The sequence below is a fragment of the Microcebus murinus genome, chromosome 10 (assembly GCF_040939455.1).
Source record: "Microcebus murinus isolate Inina chromosome 10, M.murinus_Inina_mat1.0, whole genome shotgun sequence".
Taxonomy (NCBI): domain Eukaryota; kingdom Metazoa; phylum Chordata; class Mammalia; order Primates; family Cheirogaleidae; genus Microcebus; species Microcebus murinus.
The window spans coordinates 86,098,953-86,115,343 of NC_134113.1; positions in this window are offsets into that span (position 1 = coordinate 86,098,953).

Below are 16,391 nucleotides of genomic sequence, written 5' to 3' on the forward strand. Positions count from 1 at the left end.
AGTACCACTCTACTGTGTCATCTCCTGTAGGGTTGTCCTTATTATTGTCACTATTATTATTTTGTAGCCACTGGGAATCACCAAGAACTAGAAGGGATTGGCCATGCTTGAGCAAAATTTCTGAATATTTAAGAATTAATGTCATCCTTTAAGATGAAAATTGGGAATGAGAGTGATCATACTTTCCTAGATGCAATCTGTTTGGGAGTTCTTTTATTTCAACCACACCACTAAGACATTTATTTGAACCTGCACATCCAGCGTACCCAGAATAGGAGATCCTTAGTATAGCAGTAATGGAAATAAGAGGTGGTCAGTATTGACATGAGAGTAAATTGGAATAAACAGCTACAATTTTCTGCACCAGGATAAGCATGCTGTAGTGAGGTGAAGCTACATCAGTCTCAGAAACCAAGATAATAAAATGAGTATATTATCTGTCTTTGATATTTTATAACTTCCTTCCAGAAGATGAGAAGAAACAAAAATTAAAGTCCCTGCAGTAGCAATCTGTGTCAAATTGTGGGCACCTGCCATGTGTGTAGCACTACCAGGCATCTCTATTTTTTGCCTGAGAGACTTAAGTGTATGAAATGTGTTTGCTGCTATTTATTCTTTATTTAATGCCCAATTTATTAAGCATACAACTCTCACAAATTCAATTTCTCTAAACGTTTGTACACCATTTAAGCAGCTAATAAAGCAAAACCTGTAAATTTAATAAATCAGATTCAACCATTTAAACATCGATTAGAATCTTAGTCAAGTTCTCCTAAACTTTTCAATAAAATCCCCATAAGTTTCAAGTACTTTAAAAACAGACAGAAAGTCTCACAATGAGCCAAAACTTATTTGTAAAAATATACTTAAAGCTTTAACAAAATTATTAATTTAAATTAATATTTCTGTATGTTGCTTCATATCTTCATAAGGTTACATTAATAGTAAAGAATGTCTTTAAAAAGTTAGAGAATATTATCTCAACTAGGTGAGGTTACAGGATCTGTGTTGTTGACTCTGTGAACCTTAGTTGGGGCACGAGAACTAGCTACACTGTCCAGAATGATTCAAACCTGAACCTGTGCACAAGTTGGCCAGTAATTTAATAGTCATGTCTCCCTATTACATCAATGGAAATATTTGAAGTCCAGGTCTTTCGCATGGGCCATAATTTCCCATAACTCAATGCTTTTTTTCCCCCAAAATGATGTATGCTAGCTTTATTGGACTCTTTTATTTTATTTTATTTTATTTTTTATTTTAGCATATTATGGGGGTACAAGTGTTAAGGTTACATATATTGCTTTATTGGACTCTTCTATATGCTATTTTAATATCACATTATAAGCTACAGAATCACTTAGGGAATTTTGTCTTCTCAGAAATAAGGAATTAGAGCTAGTTGCAATGGCTCACACCTTCGATCCCAGCAATTTAGGAGGCCGCGATGGGAGGATTGCTTGAGGCCAACAATTCGAAACCAGCCTGATAGTATAGTGAGACCCTCCATCTCTAAAAAATAAAAAAAATAAAATAAATTAGCTGGGTGTGGTAGCACATAACTGTAGTTCCAGCTACTCGGGAGGGTGAGACAGGAGTATCTCTTTAGCCCAGGAATTTGAGACTGCAGTGAGCTATGATTGCACCATTGTACTTGAGCTTAGATGACAGAGCAAGACCCCATTAAAAAAAAAAAAAAGAAAGAAAAAAGAAAAAAAGGATAGGACCTATGCAGTCACATTTCCCATTGGGACATTTGGCTAATCCTCTTTCTCTCAGAAATTATTGGATCCTCTTTTGAATGATTATCATGTATTATCACTTGTGCCGATTAGCACTTTGTGTTCTTGGCATGGCTTGATTTATAATCTCTACGTTTAATCTTCTCTGCTTAGAAAATAGAGATGAATAGCAATTGACACTACATAAATAAGTATATATGCAATAGAAGAAACAAATCACACATACTATAATTTTTAGCTTTTTTTTGGCATGACAATTCTTTTGTATAGTTTAAATTAAGTTTTCTCCTTTTGAGTATAGTCATCGAGTATAGTTTTCATAGACCCAGATGCATTGCAGGTGGATTTCACCGTAGGTTATTTTTCAAGTATTTGTGTGTATGTGCATAGTTCTTACATTAGGTGTCAATCAAAAACGTTTGTTTCAAAAGACAATACCTTAGAAAACCAGAAAGCCAAAAATAAAGGGCTTGAAAAAAAAATGCAGAGTGCAGCAGAATAAGGTGAGCAAAAGGTGAACCGTCCAGAAAAGGGTATTCAACCTGCAAATTGCACAGGCCAAACATGTACAAAGCAGGAATAACAGAAATCACTTGCTTACACTTATAGAAAGTGTCAGTATTATGCAACATTAGTTGAAAACTGAGAAGATGAAAATAAATAAACAGAAGAATAAGTCAAGAGCTGAGACCATGACTTAGCCATCCAAATCTGGAAGAGACTCACTCAGAGGTGGGGAACCTGTTGTGGCCTTGGGGCCACATGTGACCCTCCAGATCCCCAAGTGCAGCCCCTCGACTGAATCCAAACTTCAGATCCCAAAGGATTTGTTCTGTAAAATTTGGACTCAATCAAAAGGCCACACTCAAGGATCTAAAAGGCCACATGAGGCCCTGAGGCCGCAGGTTCCATATTTGTGCTGTGACACTGTTATCATCAGGTTTAGGCAGACAGTGATTATGTTTTAGGTAAATTTTGTCGTTTAACTCAAAACACAATTTTCTTAGTCTTAATTAACCCTTCAATTTTCTTCCGTTTAAGACCATAAACATTGTGGTTAGAAGACTCAGCTTTGCCATCGGGCAGACAGCGATCTTGAGAAAATTATTTAGCTTCATTTATAACTGTTTTCTCATCTGCAAAATGGAGATGAAATCTGCTTCACAGGATTTTATTGAAGATGAAATGAAACAATCTATGTCAAGCATTTAACATACTTGCCTGATACTTAGTTTTCAAGTAATTATTACTATTGTTATTTTTATTAATCCGAAATCCTCTAAGAACCTTTTATGTGTTAATCAGTGTGGGTGAGCATCGGGGATAGTTTATGATCCACTAGGCAGACATGGGGAAAACAATAACAATTATTACAGATGAGTATTCAACAAGCAAACTAGAACATTCTTTGCAAGTGAAATATTGGGATTCAAAGAGAAAATTAAATTGAGGGTTTAGGCCATAATCAGATATATTGGATGATAAGGCACTTTTTATTACCTTCTTCAGTCTCAAATTTTTAGTTAATTAATTTATATATTTAGGGGTAGAGTCTCAATCTGTGACCCCCAGTAGGTTGAAATGGTGGCATCAAAGCTCACTGCAACCTCAAACTCCTGTGCTCAATGATCCTCCTGCCTCAGCCTCCTGTGTAGCTGGGACTACAAGTACATGCCACAATACCCGGCTAATTTTTCAAACTTTTTTTTTATTTGCTTTGTATATGCATAGCATTTATACTGCAGCAGCCTGTGTTTCTGATATTTAGCAAGATGAACTCAATAATCACTATATCCATGTAGTCAGTCATACAGATATTTATAGCATGTCAGATTCTCTTCCATGTTCCATGAGGAATATAATGAGAAGTATTCTCTGCACATGAGGCAAGACAAGCAAACAACTCTTAATATAGAAGGTAATAACTTAGAAAGTAGCGATATCTACAAAGTGCTATAAGAGCAGTGAGGAAGAAGTGATTTATTCGGTCTAGGCACATTAGAAAAAGGTTCACAATAGATACTAATATTTACCTTTAGTCTTGAAGAACCATTAGAGGATGGAGATAATGTGGGTGTTTGTACAGAGACCACCCCTAATTTAAGGTCATCAAGCAATTAGTTTCACGGTGACTTTATCTAGCTGACAGAGAGAAAGCCATCAATGATTTTGGAAGGATAGATGGCATAATTAATGCCAAAGTTGAAGATTGACTCCCACTGAAGTGTACAGGGTCGGCTAGGGCGAGACAAGAGGGCATGTTGATAGTTCAGCCAAGAGGGTTTTGTGAAAAGCAAAGAAAGGGCTAAGTGCCTACACAGCGTAGGATACATTGGAGAGCAAAAAGAGGGGGAAAATAGCAATAGAGAAGGGCGGCAAATGTTGCCAAATATGATAATTGACTGAATGTGAAAGGGACTATGGATAAAGATCAAATATGACTCAGAGATCTGGGAATTTTGACCCCAAGTTCTTATAGTTAATGTAGCAAACAGATGTACAAAAGAGAGAATAAGAAGAAATGTATCCTCTCTGATGACTCCCTGGAGGGGAGGATCACTGCACTTCCTGTGAAAGTACAGAATTATATTCCTGCTTCAAAAATTCTTCAGGCTTTTAAGGAAAAATGCAACAGAAATAGATGCTATTGGTTGGGATGGTAGAGCTTGCTATGATAGTTGTCCATTCAATATCCTTTCTTCCCTTCATTTTTACTAACAGCATATGGAGCAGTGACATCCCCAAGCAGAGACTTCCATTTCGAGAGCTTCTTTAGCATCCATGGATGGCCCTTTGGCAAAGTCCTGGTTGGTGGGAATTAATCAACGGAGGCTTTGGGGGCCACTTTTGTCTTTCCTAATGTTGGCACCACTCGTTCCTCCTTATCGTTTTCTTCTTCTTGTCTAAAATGCAGATGGAAACTAGAGGTAGACCAATCACCTAAAGCACAGTTGACCAGGAGGATACAATCACAGACTAAAAGAGTCTGGAGCCCTGACAATGCATAAGGGCAGGCTGAACAGCCTTGAATTTGAACTGTCTTGCCTACCTCTGGGTGTTTTGTCATGGTGCTTGGATTCCCTCTTGCCACTGTGGTTGAATTTCTGCTGCATGCAGTCAAAAGCAACCCCTACCTGATATACTTGGCTTGCAGAAACTTAGGAAATTTTACTGACACATTGCATCGTGATTTTCTGCTTCATCCTGATTCAAAAAAGGGAAATTTTGCACTGAGTCAGTTACTATACAAGAGCCAACATTATGGTTTCATTCTTCTTCTCCCAATTGGGCTCCCTCCTATCACGTGAGAACCCATAATCCTTTAATAAGAGAGGCATAAAAGATGAAGTTGCTAGTGTTGTGTCTCATCTTCTCTCTGATCTTGCATAACCCCAAAACATCACCCTGACTTTTCAACATAAAGTTAGCATTTCCATTAGAATATTATAATTTATCTAATTTTACATATGGCGAGTGGGGAAGGCTGAGGTCTTATTAGACTGTCATAAAACAATATAGAAAGAAGGATGCAGAGAGCTAGCAAAGGTATTTTCAAGTAATTAGTTAGAACTACAGACAGATCAAAAAGAAAGCCATTGTGCAAATGTCAGGCCATTCAAGGTTATTTCACCTTGAGGAGATAATGTCAGATTCTCACTTTGGATATAAAGGAAGTTTTGAAAGTCTTTCGGCCTATCCCCAAATCCTGCCTGAAGGTCATTTCTGAGCTATGGAGTTGTTCCTCAGGTTTGCAGGGGGGGGGGGGGGGAGGAAAAACAAAGATAATGTTTACAAATATTTTACTCAACTATATTTACTAAAAAATAAGTTTTTAATCTGGTATTTACTTTTCCAGCTTTCTGGGTATATACAAATAGCCTTTCTTTTATGAAATAGAATGTTAATGTTAGATAATAGGTTTAGTTTTTTATCTTACTTAGGGAAATAAACAGTCTCCTACTTCATTTTATTTCCCCTATTAAATATATGCACATGTTTACACATGTAAACCACATTTTTGAAATCCATTAGTTTGGTTTTATTTGGTTCTGGATCCAAACTCTGATTTCACCCTTCTGCCCCTCAAATAAAACTTTAGGAGAAGGCATAACCCGATCTACATTTTAGGAAGTTCAATCTGGTGGCCTTAAGAAAACAGGAGTGGAGTCAGCTGAGACTATAGGCTGGGCCCAGCTGATGCAGTTGAAAAGAATGAGGATTTTAAGGCAATGGGGTAGAACTGGAGAAAAGATACACTTCAAAGATACTTAGAAGGTAGTCAAAACAGGAGTGGGTGGCAGTTTGTTGAAGAAGATGAGTTTTAGACTCATTGCATTCAAATTATCTTGGGATAGAACTTGGAAGTAAAAGCATTTACACTGTTAAAGGAGAATGCCTGATGAGGAATCTTAAGAAGTTAGGTATTTGTGCATCTGGTTGGTAAAGGTAATACCATTACTCTTCCCTTAATGTTTAAATTGTATTACTTAGCCAACCTGTTGACATCATAGGGCAGATATTACCTTCTTAAGGGTAAAAATCTCATTTAAAGCATCAGATTTAATCTGAAGTTGATGGGAAACACAAAAGTTAATAGATTAAATAGAATATGTGTTACCTTAATCCACCATATTAATTTTAATTAAGGTGTCATTTCAAGGTTGCCTTGTTACTTAGTGCCAAAACAGAATTAGAACCAAAATTGCCAACATGCCTATTAGGCCAAAATGATCCTGAGAACTATTCTTGACTGTCTTTACTTCTCTCAAAACCATTTCCTCCACTTGTCCTTCAAGAAGACTACTGCGGCTGCAACTGACGGAATTGATGATTCTGAATTTTTGGATTTCATTTATCCACTTAGTTTTTTCACACACAGTGAACCACATGAAGTACAATGACAGATGGTAATGTATCAATGTTACAGATTACTTATTGTCTTGCTGAAAGTCATGGTTTAAAACTAAATGGATAAAATCATCTTTAACTCTTTCAATTAAATGTCCCTAAACAAGGAAACAGTTCATTACATTGACTCCATTCTAATAAGAGGAACAGCTAGTGTAACCCTGGCCTTTAGATAAACACACACATACACACACACACATGCACACATACACATACACATGCACATGTGCAAGCATGTGTCAAGTTACCCAGATTCTACCCAAGCTTTAGAGGGAGACTGAATAACCCTTCCAGTGTCTGACAGCCCTCTTCAGCCAACATTTCTCCTTTCTAGCCTAAATCCTTTGTGTTTCGCTTTTAGCCTTTAGTGGTGACAGAAAAAAAAAAATGCTTATCAACTGTTCTCTGAAGAAGAAACTTAAAATACTCATAGATCATCTCAAAATCATTCCTCATCCAGAATAATCCCCAATCTTTGACCTTTCCTCAAAAGTCTTCTTTTCCAAAACTTATATAATGTTGGTGGCTTTCCTCTGAACATTTTTGATGTTTTTCACATATATTTTTGGTTGTGGAGCTCAGAAGTGGGCACAATGGCCTTCCTGATGTAAAACATACTAAAATATCCTCATTGCTAATGAGTTCCACCTATTCTATTGTTGCTGCTTTATGTATGACATCAATATTGTGCTTCTTTTTTGCAATGAAAATGCAACTTTACTAATTTATTGACAATTTGCATGGTTCTACTATGGATTTTTCTGCAAGTTGGTGAGGAATTCCCATGATGTTTGTGTAGTCGGGCTTTCTTTATTTTTGTCACAAGTAAATATGTGTCCATATCTGTCATGGTGAAACTTGATCCAGCACAATTGTGAGTATATCTTCTATTTATACTAAAACTCTTCAGGGCTCTTAGTAAGTCCTCCAAATTGCTAAATATTGCTACCTTTCCTAAGCCCGTTCTGCAGGCTCTCTATTTTGTCAGCAGCCATATATATTAACCACTGAGCCCACACCTAACTCTTTGGAAGCTCCTTGCTGATTGATGGCCACCCTTTAAGTATAATTTTCAGTTTTGTGTCCACGTGGTGGCACCTCAATGCCACCCTGGGCTGGGCTATTGGGAAACCTGGAGAGTGCCCAGATTGCTAGAGGCTAATAATAGGAATTATCATTTAAGGCAATGGGAGACAAAAACAAAAGAGGAAATCGGAGTTTTTAAAATGCTGGAAAATTAAAGAACCAGAAAGGGAGCCTATAGGGGAGTTAAACCTGAAGGAGGCCAAAGGCAGGCACTGAATTCAAGTTCAAGGGCTAGAACCCTGTTATCAAAGTAAGAATAATAAGAAGGGGGTGCAGGGGAGCGGAAGCATGGTGATTACCCAAGAACAGTCTCCCCGACAAGTAATTTAGGCTCACCTTTATGATCAGATCTGTTCATGTTCAGGGATTTGGCAGCCTGGTTTACAAGGCTTGGGAGACTAGATCAATGCTAGGTGGTACAGATGCATTTCCCAATTGATTGCCTAGCGTGCTATTATAAGAGCAAATGAAAGAGAAAGTTCAAATTGAGAATAGTTATCATTTCCCATTGATTCTACCAAATCTAGCACTATCTCTCAAACTGAAAAAAAAAAAAAGATCATTGTTTAGAAAAATAAAAAATGCAAAACTCTTTGTTATCCTGCCAGTCTATTTCTGGGATTAAAAATCATAGCTCATATGTTCTTGGATATGTCGAGATTATTTCCTAGCTCTTTAAAAAGCCTTCCCTATCCCTGCTATCTGTAATACATAAGGGAACATTTAGCCCTGCGCTTCATATGCCATCCCTTCCTATATGCAGCCCCCTAGAATACATAATAAAAAGATAAATGAAAAGCACATTAGAAATTCACCTAGTTGTGGGAATCCAGCCAGTGTTGACTGCAGATGTTTTGTTTGAATCGGTGGCTGCATTGAGAGAGAGAAATGCCCATTATATAAAAGATAGTATTGCCAAAGAATTTTGAGAGGAAAGAACATACTCTAACAAATACCATCTTTTATCTCAAATACGCATTTCAAAGATGTGTTTCGTATTATCTTCATCTAGATTAACCTATTTATTGCAAGAGTATAGATTGTTTTTAATGTGTCATTTATAGTTATTTGTCTTATTTGATCAATTACATCTTCATTCCATGGAGTAACAAACTAAAGATTGTCTCAGTGGCAGTTGAAATCCCCACTGCCTTAAGTTAGAAGATTTTATAGTTTTCTAAATCCTGAAATAACAATATAGCTGCATCTACCTTTCCAAACCCATCCTCTTTGGCTTCACCACAACATGCCATATGCTCCAGCCACGCTGAGCTTTTCCCTCTTCCCTGTTCTATGATCCTCCTGATCCTACCTATGCTGTTCCCTCTGCCTGGAATGTCTCGGCATTTTTCTCTCCTTGGCAAACATCTACTCACCTGCCAGGTGTGTGCTCTAAGGAAATTGCTGTGGGAGAGCTTTTCTAATCTGCAAGGCTGAGGTTAGATACAACACTCTTCAGTGTTCCTGTACCACAGCACTTAGATTACTGTGAGCAATCAGTTGCAAACATTTTTTGCATTCTTCAGTAGACTGTAAGCATCCTAAAAGTCCTCCAGGATTTATAGCACTATCTGGCACGTAATAAATGCTTAATAAAGGTTTGATGCATTAGTCAATTGGACAATGCGGGTTAGCATTCTGGAATGTTTACAGAATCCAGAATACTGGAATCCCCAGATCAGTAATTTATGGCTAAAGTATTCAACAAGGTACCAAAGAGGCTGAAGAACTTGAAGAAGAAAAATTTAGGAAAAAAATTAACCTAGAGTAAAGCAAGGCTCAATTTACGGTTTAGTTTGTAGAAAAGCAGATGTTCCTGTTTTCAGGAGAGCCCACAGAGACAAATGGTTCACTGTGCCTCCCAGCTGCTTGCCCAAGTGATACAGCTACAGCCAACACTGATTGCACAAATCGAGGTGTACAGCCTCTTATGCACACCCAGAGGCCACTATGAACTGTGCACACCCTCACCTTTAACATTTTCCCCTGACATGTGAATATTAAAGTGGAATACCAGATTACCTATAATTCTAGAGACATGGACAAAAACTAGAGTCCTCTGTCTTTTACATGTCTCCCTTTCTGTCATTAAAGCAAAACCAGAAAGAATATCAGACTTGTTTCTTTAAAGGCTAGTTAATAAAATACAACCAGCTCAACTCAATGGCTTTGTTTTAAAGTGGCAGGAAGAAAAGAGAGATTCTGAAGAGATGAAAGGTCCCAAGCTATGGTAACACGTTTTCTTTAACTTCACCTGAGTTTCAACAAGAAGACGTTTCTTATTAGCTTTATTAATAATCTCTCTGGGGATTTGTGGCAGGTCCTAGATGAGCCATATAATATTTTATGCGTTTGGTACAAAAGTGACTCCGAATATTAAGACAAAAAAGAGACATGTTTTAGTTCTTTCAGTATTGTCTTGTATAAGGAATGTAAAATAAAATGAGCAATGCATTACATGAAACAGCAGACTTATGAAAATGCTAAGGCAGTATGTAATGGAGAGGAGGAAAAAATATTTCTCTAATCCACTTTCTAGAAATAGTAGAATTCCAAGGTGTTTGGACTATGAACATGTGACGCAGGTGAAACCTGTGTAGACCCCTGAACACTCCAACTCAGTATAGTTAAAATGGCTATTTATTGTCCCTGATGATAAAATCTACTGTTTATGATTCTGTTTTATAGCTCAAAGTTCCCTTTTTTCTCTGTTGAAAAATCTCACACATTAATAAACATAAATGAAAAATATTTCTGTTTTAAAATTAAGCCCTATAGCTTGGATGGATCATTAAACCCCACTCACAGATTCTTTCCTTGGTCCAATCTGCAGATTTTGTGGTGAGAATGTTAATTTGTTAACTCTCAGCAACCATTTTAGTTCAGTTTCTTTGACAGAGACTACCAGAGACTCAGAGGGAATGAAACAACTTAACAGGGGTGGACTTGGTGCTTTTTATGCCCCAAGCAAGCAAACAAGAATGAGATTATAGTGGCCCTGAATGGAATCAGAAATGGGAGAGAGGTTTTCTCTTCCCCACAAGAGGCTTCTTGAAGAAAAACAGCTTTAAGATGCAATCTGTGTTGGGGGAGCCACTTGACACCTGCTAGAAGTTCCTGTGATTTTGTAATCCGTCCTGAGAATCAACACCTGAAGATATAGCCCCTCAACTTCTGTTTCCTCCTGGACGTGAGTAACTACCTGGTTTTGAATTTGGGAAGCTGGAGGCACCCTAGACTCAAGGGCTGCTTTCAATTTGAACCTGAAGTTTTTACATTTTAAGAAGATAAATGAACAGCATTACCTGTTTACTTTAATATTGACAAAGGAAAAGCCTGTGGCCCCCTTGCACCTGTTAATACTTGCTCCTTATACTGATGTGACCCACGCAGCTGCTCGTTTCAATTAGCCCAGGGCCAGTCTTGGCATTTACCCACAGAAACAATGCTGCACAAAGAAGTGCCTCTGTGCACTCCCATTGGCATTCTTCCAAGTCACATTCAGCATCTGCACATTTTACCAACCTGTCTCCCTGAGTGCAAGGTCTTGCTGGACATTTAAGTCCCTGAAAACTAAAGGAATCCTTCTGTTTTATTTAATGGTCCTTTTTCATTTTCCTTCTGAGACACCATTTCGTCCTCGCGCCTCTATTTTAATTTTTTTCTCAACCTTTATTCTTTTCCTTTCTACCTCCATACAGAGAGACACTTGGAAGGACCCTTGATTTAGTTCTCGCTTTATAGCAACAACTGCGAAACAACAAAAAGATAAAAGAAAACCACTAATGTTAAGTATTTTCCTGCTTTGTCAAATAAAAACACGTCTATATAAGGAATTTCCCTGACTGTATCTCTTTTGCTTCAGTGTTAAACTTGTTTTCAAAATTAGGTCCTCTGGTTGGAGGGGCTCACAGACCCTCCCACTCCAACTCACCACTGTCACCATTATATTGTTGACAAGGGAATAGGGTGGGGAGAATCCCTTTGCCTATATTCAGTTATGAAAACATCTACTGTAATGTCTTCCCTGAATTACTACTAAAAGCACCACCATTCTTTCCCTCTCTTTCCTGAGCACCACCAGACATTCCTTTTTCATATGAGTTATACTGAATGTGCCCTTTCATGACATGCCTAAGAGATGCTTAGAGACATTTCTTTATTCACTTCCCAAGTGTTCGCTGTTGCTAGCACAGGAAATTTATCACCTCATGGGCAAAGACCATGCTCTTACATTTGGTGAAGCTCTAATCTCACTGGGAGACACTTGATATATGCCCAGTGCTAGAAAATTCCTTCAGTCAGATAATAAGGGGTGGGTACCTTCAAAACTACTTGCCTGTTGTATTACACACAGACAGTGAAATACTCTGCCCCTGCCCATGGTGGAGAATTATTTTCTTTTGCTTCACAATAGAAATGGGCCAGCTCACGGGGTCTGTCTCGTGTCTATGCAACCATCTGGAACAACGTGTCAAGGGGTAGGCAGACGTGTTTGCCATGTCTTCACTGCCTCCATAAACCGGCCTCAGTGGGTAATGTTTTTCCCATTTGCCAGGAGATACATCTGCAGACAATCTCGTTTTTCAGCTGGAGTGTTTACACATTTAGTAAGAGGACAGGTTCTATAAAACTCCTATATCTGTATTTATTTGTTTTGCTGTCAATTTCCCTGTAGTTTTTGTTTGTTCAGGGGCTGAGTTTGTAGCAGGTGTTTGGAGCAATTAACAGAAGCAGGGATACCAGTAATGGGCAAAGGGTGGAAGAATATAAAACAAAAGCTTGACATTTAAAAAACAAAGATGCTTAAAAATTACACTTAAGAACTGCAGACTAGAACGCACCAGTAGTGTTATGTTTAAACGTTATTATAATTAACCATTGAATGTGTGCCTTGGCCATAAAACATTAGACAGTATAAAAAAATCACTTTTTATTACTATCTCTTCTATGATTTCTTTTTATTACTAAAATCATATTCAGTAGGAGTTTTAAAGCTTGAAAAGTGAGACATATATCAGATATGTCTATACAAATGACAGAATCAGTCTATTCTATTTGCTCTGGGTAGTGAAAATTCCCATACAGAGAGAACAACCAGGAATGCTTTGAATGTTTTTGCTATTTGCAGAAACTTATAATCAGATGGAGGGAGTCTTTTTGCTTCTGTGTGGGTGACTAAGATAGTTAATTGGAGCTATGCCAAAGAGTCTTTTTCATATCAAAGCAGTTTGGGGAAAATTATATTTATTTGGATGGTTTCACACTTTGAGTTTTGATTTCATTAAAATCAGCATGAATTTACAATTATAGATTTCTAACTTATTCCATAAGCATAAATGCCAACTCATTTATGTTCTAACAAATAACATAAGCCCAAACACTTTGCCTAGAGAAGAATAACTGGGCCTAACTCTCCCTTTTTCATTGTTTTACAAAGGAAGTTTAAACAATTCTTTGAACTAATATTCATTGACCATCTCTTAAGTGGCAGACACCACTAAGTACTGAGGTTATATCAATATGGAAAATTTGGCATTTGCCTGAAGAATTGCCCTCTTTATTTGTAAAGACAAGTATATTAAAATTTATGAAATACTATATAATAATGCATAGATAGACTTGTGTGCCAGTTACTCCCAGATAAATGAATAGTACTTAATCCTGCTACTAGGATCATGGACAGCCTTGTTGAAAATGTAACATTTTTCACCAAGTCTTAAGGTATGATTAGAGAGGAAAGCACTATTAGGTCAATAGTTTTTCTTCAGGTGCTCAAATTAGCAGATTGTTACTGGGTTGATAGTAAATATACCAGGGAGCTATACAGAATATTAAGTATCTCTAAAGTGAGATAAGTTATCATAGTCACAATGGTCAGAGTATCCTAGGAAAGATGAAAGTCATTTCCCAAGAACTGGAGACTGAGTGAGAGAGAGAAAATGAGACACTAAGAAAGAAATTATAAAGAAGTACTAAAGGAAAAAAAAAATCTATAGAAAACCCAAAAGTGCCCTGATATTAGTAGCCATATTTAAAATGAATGCTGTTAAGTGGATTAATAAATGGTTTAGGATTCAAGTCAATTTAGGCCCCTTCCCCTCTCCCCGAGTCATCAAGGTAAGAGTTCTCACTGACTTTCATCTTCCAACAAAGTAAGTCTAATTATCCATAAGGACTTGGCCAAGTAGTTGATTCGTTCTCAGATTGGTCCATCGTTGGGTTGATGTTAAACCAAAATGGCATTCACCTTCTACCCAGGCTTATTCCCATCCCCAGTCTACACTGAATGCTTTCAACTCCTATTTTTCATGGTAAACTACCACATTCATTCAAGCATAGAAGATTTCCTCGGCCAACTGATGAGTAGCTTCACATAATAGGCCTCACTAAGCATTATTGACCAGAATGTGTTGCTAGCACTAAATATATACTCTCTACCAACATGTTACCTAGTGCACCTAACATTAGGCTCTGCTGCTTATCAAAGTCAGTGTGATTATAAAGTAAAATGCATCATCTGTGACTATTAAGCCACCATAAATTGAGAATACTCCTGGGAGAATGGACATATGGCTGACTGCCTAGATATGTGACATCAAGAGAACAAAAGCAATAATTCATAAATACTGGATATTTTTCTTCTTGTATGACAATCATTTTAAGATTACAGGTCTCCTTTTTAGCTTGTTTGGACCTGGCTTATTTAGACCAATGTCTGTTTTCTTATTCATTCTTAATGGCTTTGAGCCCTGTAAAACAACTCTCTCTCTCTATATAAGAGCCCCTCCCCAAACCTTCCCCAGAGTACTGTGTCTTGAGTTATGTTAGCACATGATGATTTACGTGTGGTTGACTATGGATAGTAGGCACTGGACCAGGCAATGCAGCCAGTGGAAATGGGTGGGTGAGCCCACAAAATAAAAAAGGTGGACATTGTTTTGCCTGAAGAAAACAAGCCAAAATGATTTGGAATTAATTATTCTGCTAATGTACAATCTGGCTAGATCGATAACACCTGCCCCTTCTAAAGTAAGCAGCTCTGTCAATCCATCATCACGGACTCAGTAGCAGAGCAGAGGAGTGAGAGTCAACAGACCTGGATTTAAGTTTATCTCACATATTCCCTGGCTCAGAAAAATTGGATAAATAACCTAACCTTCTTGAGCCTTACATTTTTTTTTTTTTTCTATAAATTGGGGATAATAACACCTTCCTTGATTCCCTTGTGTAGTGTTTCGAAAAATCAAAGAAGGTGACGTATGTACTGTTACTGTGCTGGGCCATACCAGGTTTTGGTTTCCAGGATTAGTGAGAATGACCAGCCACAAAAGTTCTGTGCAGGGTATATAAATAAGATGAGGAGGAATACCTGAAGACAGGATGGGATGAAACTTCCTGATAACTTCTTCTTAGTTTGGTAGTCTTAGCAACCTAATAGAGGAAAAACATTGACCAAGCCAGAAGATTCCAGAACTTCAGACTCACTTACCTTTTATACCATTTTAGCATGAAGAAGCGATGATTAGAAGGAGTTACCTATGACCAAATTCCTCAAATTTAACATCTTGGTTCCTTATCTCTTGCCGCTTTCTAGTTACACAACCCACTATGTCCATGTTTGATTTATTAGCCTTCTTCAAAATGTTAACGCATCATAACAGACAGTGGCCTTCCTGAGTTCCAAAGATTTTTAACAAATATAATGTTAATGCAAGACACGATGCCTATTAGGTAATATGTTTTGGAAGCAATTACAAAACACTAAATCACCTCCAAGTTACTAAAGAGCTAATTGTGAAGTTGTGGATTATCCAGGGCTATAGAATTTATTCTTTTTTTCTTTTTTGCTGTACTTTTGAAAAATGTCACTATTATTTGATACATGCAAAGAGACCAGATATATGATAGTGGGAGAAATGTATGTTGCCGAATGGCTGAAACAAATAACACCATCATAACGTCAGGCACCTAAAAAGATGGCTTGGGGGAGATATTTGTACTGATGGCCAATGAACTAAAACATGAAGTGCCACCATTTCCCCATCTCTAGCCTAGAGGTATGTGGTCTCACAGCCAGGAATTCTTCTGCTCGGGACGAATGTAAATGGTGATAGATGCAGCAGAAGTAGCTTCTCATAGAGCATGATTCAGCTCTTTTGGACCTCAATCTCCTATTCACAGAAGGGTGAGTTTTTAGAGCAACAGTAAAACATGATTTTAATGCACCAACTCCTGCACTCCCGGACTCTGACCCAGCCTTAGAGCCATCATGGCTCATGATTTCCTGGTTTTGGCATTCAAAACAGCTTCACCCTGCCTGGCTCATTTCTCACAGCCTCTTTAAATCAATTTTAAGATTTATCTCTTTCGGACTTACATCCTAAGACCTGGTTGTTATTATATCTACTTTACCTAATTTATGGTGATAGAATGAATTCATATTTACGTCTCCAAATTCTTTTTTGGCCAGGCCTTGGTAACAAAAATAAAATCATGTTTGTACCTTTTAAACAAAAACATACTTAGCATCCACCCCCTAACATGTTTATGTGAGTTTTATTTCTTTTCCAAAGGAAGATAATCGTAAAGATATTCTGTAGGAAATTTTTCATGCAGTCTGATTTCTTTCAGTGAGATAATGAGATAATCACA